Source organism: Nothobranchius furzeri, chromosome 3 (assembly GCF_043380555.1).
Source record: "Nothobranchius furzeri strain GRZ-AD chromosome 3, NfurGRZ-RIMD1, whole genome shotgun sequence".
In the NCBI taxonomy this organism is placed as follows: Eukaryota; Metazoa; Chordata; class Actinopteri; order Cyprinodontiformes; family Nothobranchiidae; genus Nothobranchius; species Nothobranchius furzeri.
This window is the reverse complement of record NC_091743.1, coordinates 79973059-79984583: the sequence shown is the minus strand read 5'-3', so window position 1 is coordinate 79984583 and position 11525 is coordinate 79973059.

Sequence of the window (11525 nt, the reverse complement as noted above, 5' to 3'; positions counted from 1 at the left end):
TACATTTAATTTCCTTGTTTGTACTCCAAAAAATTGGGTTGAGTTTTGTCTATTTGTCCACCTCTCATCTCTAGGTCACATGACATTTCAGAATGAGAGCTCAGTTACAGGTTCAAAAAAAATAATCGCAAACAGTTCTTACACCCACATCTTTACACATACAAAAACCAAAGTCACCACCTGGATTTAACTAAGCAAATAGGTAGGAGCCTCCTATTGGATAATTACTGCATGGGTGATTATCTTTCAGCTGGCAACAAGTTACACTCAACAAAAATATAAACGCAACAACTTTGTTTCTGCTACGATTGTTCATGAGATGGCCTTAAAAATCTAAAATTCATTCCAGATACACAATATTACCATTTCTTTAAAATATTGTTCTCAAATCAGTCTAAATGTGTGATAGTGAGCACTTCTGCTTTGCTGAGATAATCCATCCCACATCAAGATGCTGATCCGACATCATGAGTAGTGCACAGGTGTACCTTATACTGCCCACAATAAAAGGCCAACCTGGAATGTGCAGTTTTGTCTCACAGCAAAATGCCACAGATGCCACAAGCATTGAGAGAGCGTGCTATTGGCATGCTGACAGCAGGAATGTCAACCAGATTTGTTGCTCGTGCATTGAATGTTCATTTCTCCACCATAAGCCATCTCCAAAGACGTTTCTGAGAATATGGCAGTAGATCCAACCGGCCTCACAACCGCAGACGACGTGTAACCACACCAGCCCAGGACCTCCACATCCAGCAGGTTCACCTCCAAGATCGTCTGAGACCAGCCACTCAGACAGCTGCTGAAACAATTGGTTTGCATAACCAAAACATTTCTGCACAAACTGTCAGAAACCGTCTCGGAGCTCAACTGCATGCTCGTCGTCCTCACTGAGGTCTTGACCTGACTCCAGCTCGTCGCCGTAACAGACTTGAGTGGGCAAATGCTCACATTCGATGGCGTCTGGCACATTGGAGAGGTGTTCTCTTCACGGATGAATCTCGGTTTACATTGTTCAGGGCAGATGGCAGACAGCGTGTGTGGCGTCATGTGGGTGAGCGCTTTGCTGATGACAGTGTTATGGATTGAGTGGCCCATGGTGGTGATGGGGTTATGGTATGGGCAGGCATCTGTTATGGACAAAGAACACAGGTGCATTTTATTGATGGCATTTGAAATGCACAGAGATACCGTGATGAGATCCTGAGGCCCATTGTTGTGCTGTACATCCATGAACATAGCCTCATGTTTCAGCAAGATAATGCATGGCCCCATGTTGCAAGGATCTGTACACAATTCGTGAAAGCTGAAAATGTCCCAGTTCTTGCATGGCCAGCATACTCACCGGACATGTCACCCGTTGAGCATGCTTGGGATGTGCTTGACCGGCGTATACGACAGCATGTACCAGTTCCCACTAATATCCAACAACGTCGCACAGCCATTGAAGAGGAGTGGACCAACATTCCACAGGCCACAGTTGACAGTTTGATAAACTCTATGCGAAGAAGATGTGTTGCACTGCATGAGGCAAATGGTGGTCACACCAGATACTGACCGGTTCTGAGTCCCCAGACCCCCAATAAAGCAAAAAACTGCACATTCCAGGGTGGCCTTTTATTGTAGGCAGTATAAGGTACACCTGTGCACTACTCATGATGTCCGATTAGCATCTTGATGTGGCACACCTGTGAGGTGGGATGGATTATCTCAGCAAAGCACAGGTGCTCACTATCACACATTTAGACTGATTTGTGAACAATGTTTGAGAGAAATGGTAATATTGTATATCTGGAATGAATTTTAGATCTTTAACTCCATCTCATGAAAAATCGGAGCAGAAACAAAGGTATTGCGTTTATATTTTTGTTGAGTGTAATTAACCCCAACTGGTGCAAAGGCCTGCTTCTCATTTCTTAAACAACCATGTGGAAAAACATCTGGTGGTCGTGGAAAATATGTTAGTCTGTTTGGGAAGGGTCAGATCATTGGCATGCATCAAGCAGAGAAAAGATCTCAGGAGATTGCAGAAATGATTTAAATTGAGTTAATAATGGTCCAACTTATCAGGGCTTGCTACAGTTAATCAGGTCTAGAGGGTCGTCAGTGGATTGTGGCCAGACTATATATTCACTTGTTCAATGGGGCAAAATGTCATGTTCTGTGTCCCTTTGGTCCCCAGCCCCCTCCAGTTCTCCCTCCAGGTTCCCCTCATGTGTCCCTAAAGCTGTTTTTACAGGACCATAGCGTTTGCAAAACAGGATTTGCTGCGGCTCCCTAAGGAGGATTTTGACATTTATAGTAGCAAATCTGAAGCTAAAATAAACTGCCATCAGGCACCTCTCAAACCAAGATAAAGAGAGGTCGCTGGGCGGCCCCCCTGCATGTGACGTACAGGGTCGCGCATTCAGCGTCATGACCTTCAGCTTTGATGTGACCTGCTATTTGTTCCGCTTGACGCCCCGCTCAGCCAGTGTTATCACCACTCTGTCAAGCAGCTGGTTGTCTCTCACCGTCCCCATAAAAAGGCGACTAATCTGTTCGTCCGCTCGCACGGCCAAAAGCTCCATGGTCTCCGCATCCGTCCAGTTTGCCATGTTGTAGGTGGTTGAAAGATACTAGTAAGAGGCCATGTTTATCTGTGTTTATATCCCTTCCGACCGGCACTTGGCGCACAGTATACGTCACTAATGCGACCACCCTCTCCAAAGGGGGGCTCCAAAGGGATTAGCGGGGCTGACACGCGTTTAACCGTCAGACGCGAGGGGCTCATGCGGCAATATTACTACGAGGCTAAGCGCATCAGAATCGAGTTTTATCACCTTTTCCCTTTGCTCTTTGCTGCATTTACGAGACCCACAAATTCGGATTCATCACTCTGTAATGACGCAATGGTCTGTCTTATAAAAGAGGCTTTAGTCTCCTGTGCCCTTTTTTGTCCCCAGCTCACTCCAGGTTTCCCTCATATTTCTCCTAGTCACTCCTCTGTAGTTTTCTGTAGGTTCAGGTTTTCATTTTATTAGTCTTCTTTAGTGTGTGTGTGTGTGTGTGTGTGTTTTCCTTCCCCACTTGTTAATTCAATTCAATTAACTTTAATTCAATTTTATTTATATAGAGCCAAATCACGACAAGAGTCGTCTCAAGGCACTTCACGTAATAAACATTCCAATTCAGGTCAGGTCATTAAGCCAATCAGAAATTATATTTCCTATATAAGGAACCCAGCAAATTGCATCAAGTCACTGACTAGTGTCAGTGACTTTACAGCAATCCTCATACTAAGCAAGCATAAAGCGACAGTGTGTCATGACTCCCATCCTTCACCCTCCTCCACTTCCTCATTATACCTTCATTCAGCTCACCTGGTTCCTCTCACCAAGCTCCAGCCAAGCCCTGCTTTCCCCAGCAACCTCTGTCAGCTTCAATCAGCTCCATTCATTCCACCTGCTCCTGTAATCAGCCTCATCCCATTCACCTGCTTCCCCTGCTATAAAAGAACCAGCCATCCAGTCAACAGATGCCAGATTATTACAGCCTTGCCAGTAGTTCTCCAGCCATCCACCCTGCCTGATCTTTGCCTCTGGACCTTGTTTTTTGCCTGACCCCTGCCTTGCTCTCTGCCTGCCACTTTGACCTTAGCCTGCCTCTGAACCTGCCTCAGCCTTGCCCTCCAGGTACCTCTGCATTAAATAAAGACTATTTAATATATTTTTACTGTGTTGGCGTCTTCACGGGTCTTCTGAACTCGGTTCCTGACAGAATAATCTGGCCAAACTCTGACCCTGCGCCGACACAGCACTTGGGAGTATTTTTTTTTCCCTTCATACCTGTCATGGAGTATCTCACGCTCCTGGACTTCATGGAACTAGAGAAGGAGCAGGCGTCACCGTTCTGGGGAACACGGCTGGCCATCAGGCCACAGCCTCGCAGAGGTTCCACTCCTCCGTCCAGGCCTGCTGCGGCCATCTTGCGCAACGGGTACCTGACAACGCAACAGTGGCAGTCCCGGAGACCTTCTACTAATTCATGGCCTTCACAGACGCCAGGTTTTGCAACTACGCCGCTCAAGCCTCGAGTCCCTCCGTCCCGTTCACGTCCAGCGGTGGTCCCAGGAGGCGCACCGCGTCCACGTCCAGCGGTGGTCCCTGGAGTCTCACAGCGTCCACGCTCAGTGGGGTTCCTACTTCCGCCTTTTGAAGAAGCTCCACCTGCCCCGGTCCATCGGTGGTTCCAGGGGTTGCATCGCACACACGTCCAGCGGTGGTCCCAGGGGGAGCATCGCATCCACGTCCAGCGGTGGTCCCAGAGGTCGCACCACATCCTCGTCCAGCAGAGATTCCACCTTCGCCTGTCTGAGAGGCTCCGCCTGTCCAGGTCCAGCGGTAGTTCCCGGGGTCGCATCGCATCCATGTCCAGCGGTGGTCCCAGGGTCCGCACCACATCCATGTCCAGCAGGGGTCCCACCTCCATCTGTCCTGCTCCGGCGGTGGTCCCGGTGGACGCATCGCATCCTGCTCCGGCGGTGGTCCGGGAGGACGCATCGCACCCTGCTCTGGCGGTAGTCCGGGAGGACGCATCGCACCCTGCTCTGGCGGTGGTCTCGGAGGACGCATCGCACCCTGCTCTGGCGGTGGTCCGGGAGGACATATCGCACCCTGCTCTGGTGGTGGTCCGGGAGGACGCATCGCACCCTGCTCTGGCGGTGGTCCGGGAGGACGCATCGCACCCTGCTCTGGCGGTGGTCCGGGAGGACGCATCGCACCCTGCTCTGGCGGTGGTCCGGGAGGACGCATCGCACCCTGCTCTGGCGGTGGTCCGGGAGGACGCATCGCACCCTGCTCTGGCGGTGGTCCGGGAGGACATATCGCACCCTGCTCTGGCGGTGGTCCGGGAGGACATATCGCACCCTGCTCTGGCGGTGGTCCGGGAGGACGCATCGCACCCTGCTCTGGCGGTGGTCCGGGAGGACGCATCGCACCCTGCTCTGGCGGTGGTCCGGGAGGACGCATCGCACCCTGCTCTGGCGGTGGTCCGGGAGGACGCATCGCACCCTGCTCTGGCGGTGGTCCGGGAGGACGCATCGCACCCTGCTCTGGCGGTGGTCTCGGAGGACGCATCGCACCCTGCTCTGGCGGTGGTCTCGGAGGACGCATCGCACCCTGCTCTGGCGGTGGTCTCGGAGGACGCATCGCACCCTGCTCTGGCGGTGGTCCGGGAGGACGCATCGCACCCTGCTCTGGCGGTGGTCTCGGAGGACGCATCGCACCCTGCTCTGGCGGTGGTCTCGGAGGACGCATCGCACCCTGCTCTGGCGGTGGTCTCGGAGGACGCATCGCACCCTGCTCTGGCGGTGGTCTCGGAGGACGCATCGCATCCTGCTCCGGCGGTGGTCTCGGAGGACGCATCGCATCCTGCTCCGGCGGTGGTCTCGGAGGACGCATCGCATCCGGCTTCGACGGATGAGGTCCAAGAGGCCCCGGTCCCGGCCCAGCCTGTCCAAGGGGCTCCGGTCCAGCCTGTCCAAGGGGCTCCAGTCCAAGGGTCGACGCCTCCAGGCTCTGAAGTGGACCTCTCCTGCCCCTGCTCTGAAGAGGACCTCTCCTGCCCCTGCTCTGAAGAGGACCCCTCCTGCCCCTGCTCTGAAGAGGACCCCTCCTGCCCCTGCTCTGAAGAGGACCCCTCCTGCCCCTGCTCTGAAGAGGACCCCTCCTGCCCCTGCTCTGAAGAGGACCCCTCCTGCCCTCAAGTTCCCCAGTCTGAAGTTCCCCAGTCTGAAGTTCCCCAGTCTGAAGTTCCTGTGTCCCCTCTTAGTCGTAGTCCAGTTTCCCCTCTTAGTCGTAGTCCAGTGTCCCCTCTTAGTCGTAGTCCAGTGTCCCCTCTTAGTCGTAGTCCAGTGTCCCCTCTTAGTCGTAGTCCAGAGTCTCCTCATAGTCTTGGTCTTGGTCCAGTGTCCCCTCTTAGTCCTCGTCCGCCAGTGTCCTCTGTCACCACACTCCTACAGTCCCGGCTCCTGGTTCCCCGTCGCCGGCCCCCCAGACTCCCACGGTCCCGGCTCCTGGTTCCTCGTCGCCGGCCCCCCAGACTCCCACGGTCCCGGCTCCTGGTTCCCCGTCGCCGGCCCCCCAGACTCCCACGGTCTCGGCTCCTGGTTCCCCGTCGCCGGCCCCCCAGACTCCCACGGTCTCGGCTCCTGGTTCCCCGTCGCCGGCCCCCCAGACTCCCACAGTCCCGGCTCCTGGTTCCCCGTCGCCGGCCCCCCAGACCCTTCCGGCCCTCCTTCCTGGTCCCCCTCCTCCCGCCCTGCTCTGGCCCTCCTTCCTGGTCCCCCTCCTCCCACCCTGCTCTGGTTTCCTGTGGGCGTCTGGTATCCGCCCTTGAGGGGGGGGGTTCTGTCATGACTCCCATCCTTCACCCTCCTCCACTTCCTCATTATACCTTCATTCAGCTCACCTGGTTCCTCTCACCAAGCTCCAGCCAAGCCCTGCTTTCCCCAGCAACCTCTGTCAGCTTCAATCAGCTCCATTCATTCCACCTGCTCCTGTAATCAGCCTCATCCCATTCACCTGCTTCCCCTGCTATAAAAGAACCAGCCATCCAGTCAACAGATGCCAGATTATTACAGCCTTGCCAGTAGTTCTCCAGCCATCCACCCTGCCTGATCTTTGCCTCTGGACCTTGTTTTTTGCCTGACCCCTGCCTTGCTCTCTGCCTGCCACTTTGACCTTAGCCTGCCTCTGAACCTGCCTCAGCCTTGCCCTCCAGGTACCTCTGCATTAAATAAAGACTATTTAATATATTTTTACTGTGTTGGCGTCTTCACGGGTCTTCTGAACTCGGTTCCTGACACAGTGGAGAGGAAAACTCCCTTTTAACAGGAAGAAACCTCCAGAGTATCCTGGCTCAGTATAAGCAGCCATCCTCCACGACTCACTGGGGATCGAGAAGACAAAAAACACACACACACACACACACACACACACACACACACACACACACACACACACACACACACACACACACACGCGACAAAGCAATGTGTCTATAGTTATATTGTGATATCTCAGTAAATATTCTATTTGGTGAGGGATAAACTTTATTGTATTTATCCTAGTGGATCTATAATTAAACGGATAAACTAGCAGTAGCACATCCAACGTCAAGGAAAGCAAAAAGTTATTATCGGGAGAGGGAGAATGTTTAAGTGGTTAGCAGCAGTGTGCTGGACAATGGCCCCCTCCATGAGGCCACCAAAGCTCAGCAGAACATCATTGTAGCTTCTTCTGGGGAGAAAAACACTTAGAGAGAAAATAAAGTTAACAGCTGAAATTGCAGAAAACAATACAGTTAAAGAGCACATTTTAGAAGAAGGTAGTAGAGTGTGAAAAGTGGTCAGTGTATCATCCAGCAGTCTAAGCCTATAGCAGCATAACTACAGAGATAACTCTGGATAATCTATCCTATTTAGATGGAGGCATGTTGGAGGCAGGGCAAGGTAGAGCCGTCTTTACCGACTGTACACTCCACCATTAATGTAATGCCATTCAGGTCAGGTGATTGATTAAGCAATTTCCATTTCTGGATTTCTGGTCCAAAGATGAGAACTCCCATCTTGTCTTGATTTAAAAGCAAAAAGTTTAGAGTCATCCAATTTTTTATGTCCTCAAGACAAGCTGTAATCCACCCAACCGATTAGGTTCATCAGGGTTACTGGATAAATATAACTGAGTATCGTCAGCATAACAGTGGAAGTTTATCCCATGCTGTCTAATGATTTTACCAATTGGGAGCGTATACATAGTAAAAAGAATTGGTCCAAGCACTGAACCCTGTGGTACTCCACAAGTAACCCTGGAGTATGAAGGCGATTTGTCATGTATATTTACAAAATGAAATCTGTCAGACAGGTAGGATTTAAACCAGCCTAGCGCTGTTCCTTTGATCCCTACAACATGTTCAAGTCTTTCTAAAAGAACATTGTGATCAACTGTGTCAAAGGCAGCACTGAGATCTAACAAGACTAGAACAGACACAAGATTCTTATCTGAGGCCATGAGAATATCATTTGTAACTCTCACTAATGCAGTTTCAGTGCTGTGATACTCTCTAAAACCAGACTGAAATTCCTCAAACAGAGCATTAGTGTTTAAATGCTGACATACTTGGATGGCCACTATTTTCTCCAGGACTTTGGATAAAAATGGAAGGTTAGATATTGGTCTATAATTCATTGGGTCATCTGGATCCAGAGAAGGCTTCTTAAGTGAAGGTTTGATTACAGCAACCTTAAAATCCTGTGGTACATACCCATTTACTAAGGATAGATTGATTATATCTAGAATGGGGGCAGTAACCAAAGGAAATGCTTCTTTAAATAATTTGGTTGGGATTGGATCCAAAATGCAAGTTGAAGGTTTCGATGAAGCTAATATTTTTGATAAATCTGAAAGCTCAACTGGATCAGAACGGTTCAAGCACAGATGAGGTTCTACAGTCACCTCTGATGCTCCCTCACTTACTGGGGAAGAAGAAATCGCATTAGGGAGGATGCTAAAGATTTTGTTTCTAATAGAATTAATTTTACTTGTAAAAAATCCCATGAAGTCATTGCTGCTGAGGGCTAAGGGAATAGATGGCTCAGAGCTATGATTCTGTGTAAGTTTAGCAACTGTAATGAAAAAAAATTTAGGATAATGCTTATTCTCCTCAATTAATGCTGAGAAATGAGCAGTTCTAGTTTGTCGAAGCTTATTTTTATAAAGCACAAGACTATTTTTCCAGGATAGGTAGGCCTCCTCATGGTGCGTAGAGCGCCATGTTCTCTCCAATTTCCTAGAGTTTTGTTTTAAGGCTCGTAAATGAGAATTAAACCAGGGAGCCAACTTCCTGTCCCTAATTACCTTCTTTTTTAAGGGGCAACATCATCTAATGTCACACGTAAAGGGGAATTAACATGATGAACTAAGGCATCAATTTGTGAGGGGCTAGAACTGAAAATATTGCTCTCTGCTACATGCCTCTGAAATGCTGAGGACAGTAAAGATGCAACTGCGCTGTCCGATAGAGACCGACTATAGTGACATTTACTTTCATGTCTCGAGAACTCAGTTATAAAAAACTCAAAGGTTATCAGAAAGTGGTCCGAGGACTGGATTATGTGGAAAGATCGTTGTTTCCTCACACTCTATGCCATAAGTCAGCACAAGGTCTAATGTATGATGGCAGGAGTGGGTGGAGCTATGTATTGTTTGAGTAAAACCAATTGAGTCTAAGATATTACTAAAGGCTACATTGAGGCTATCATTTTCAATGTCCACATGGATGTTAAAATCCCCCACTACAATGACCTTATCAGTATTTAGCACCAAATCAGATAAAAAAAATCAGAGATCTGATCCAAAAACTCAGAGTAAGTGCCTGGTGGATGATATAAAACTACAAACAAGAGTGGTTTTACAGTTTTGCAATCTGGATTAGGAAAACTAAGAATAGGATGTTCGAACGAACTGTAGCTATTAATTGATAATGGACTGATTAATAAATCCGAATGAAAAATGGTTGCCACTCCTCCTCCTCGCCCTGTACTTCGAGCAATATGATGATTTAAATAATTTGAAGGAGTTGACTTATTTAAACTATCATAGTCCTCTTGCTGCAGCCAGGATTCTGTGAGAGAGAGCAAAGAAATCCGATTATCACAAATCAAGTCATTAACTAACAAAGTCTTAGAAAAAATGGATCTAATGTTCAATAACCCACATTTACTTTTTCTAGTTTTCTGCTCAGTTGAATTTGTTCTAATATTTATGAGATTTCCATGATTTGCTTTATTAAGCCCTTATATTTTATCTGTGTGATTTTGGCCGTGGGCAGGACACTGTCTCTATGGGGTAGTGGGTGGGTAACAGTACAGAAGCTGCAGAGGGGTGTGTTAAACTACAACTCTGCTTCCTGGTCTGGACCCTGGGTTGTCATGGAGGACTAATAAAACTGGCCATGTTCCTAGAAAGAAGAGCTGCTCCATCCAAAGAGGGATGGATGCCGTCTCTCCGCATCAGACCAGGTTTTCCCCAAAAAGTTTCCCATTTATTAATGTAGCCCACGTTGTTTTCAGGACACCACCTAGACAAACAGCGGTTGACGGACAGCATGCAGCTAAACATGTCGTCACTGGTCCGATCAGGCAGGGGGCCAGAGAAAATTACGGAGTCCGACATTGATTTGGCAAACTTGCACACCGAAGCAACATTAATTTTAGTGACCTCCGATTGGCGTAACCGGGTGTCGTGACCGCCAGCGTGAATAACAATCTTACTGTATTTACGCTTATCCTTAGCCAGCAGTTTCAGGTAAGATTTAATGTCGCCCACTCTGGCCCCAGGTAAACATTTAACTATGGTTGCTGGAGCCTCGAATGCCACGTTTCTGACTATGGAGCTGCCAATGATCAGAGTCGGCTTGTCAGTGGGTGCGTCACTGAGCGGGGAAAATCTATTAGAAACGTGGACGGGTTGGTGGTGGCCCACGGGCTGGGTTCTATGCTTCCTGCGTACCGTCACCCAGCCGGCCTGAAGTCGCAGCTGCTCGGGTTCTGCTGGAGGATCGCTACAGGGTGGTTCTGAGCTAGTTAGCCCTACGCTAGCTAAGTATATGGCTCTTTACGGGATGATAATAATTAGATAATAATTAATAAACTCATTGATTTTATTACTGTTTAAAATAATCATCATATCATGATCACTTGGTTCAACCTAAAGGTATTTTAATTACATGAAATGGATTATTATGCTTTTGGTAGTATAATAATAATGATTATAATGATTAAAGATGTGTTTAGCAACCAGGTCAAGTTCACCCTATCCAGCTAACACAGAGTTCAGATAAACAATAACTGCATCACATGTTTTTGACGCATGAGCACGCTTTCTTCCGGGAAGAGTGGGAGTGGTCCTGAGAGCTTTTGGTATAACTAACCATCACAGATTCAACTTCAGTTCTGGAACAAAACATCATCCTGAGGACCCAGGGACAGCCACCCTGACCCTCTGCCTGCTGTTCTAGTCACGCCGACCAGAATAGCCAAAGTATAAACGTAACTGTAAACCAGCTAACGAAGACTCTACCAGAGTCATTCATTTCTGAAGTTAAGTTAAAGACGAGAATCATCTGCCAAACGCTTCATACACCGTGTACTCTGGACAACTCTGGACCAGAGGATCGGACACTTGCGTCTCCTCTACCAGCCGAAGTGTCATCTTGGATGAATCACCATCCTCCTGATCTCCGGATCCACAAGAGGGTCCTGTTTGGGTGGGGTAGAACACGAGAATGTGTTTGATGCTGTTTCTCTCAAAATAACTCAGTTATCCGCAAAACATCATTTCCACCCAGAACGCTTTCATTCTCTCTGAAAGAAACCTTCTGAGAACTACATTCATGCATCCAAAACTCACCATTCTCATTTTAGCTCCATTCAGTCACAGGTTTGCTTTTAAACAAGTTTAATATCAAAACTGTTAAAGATTTTC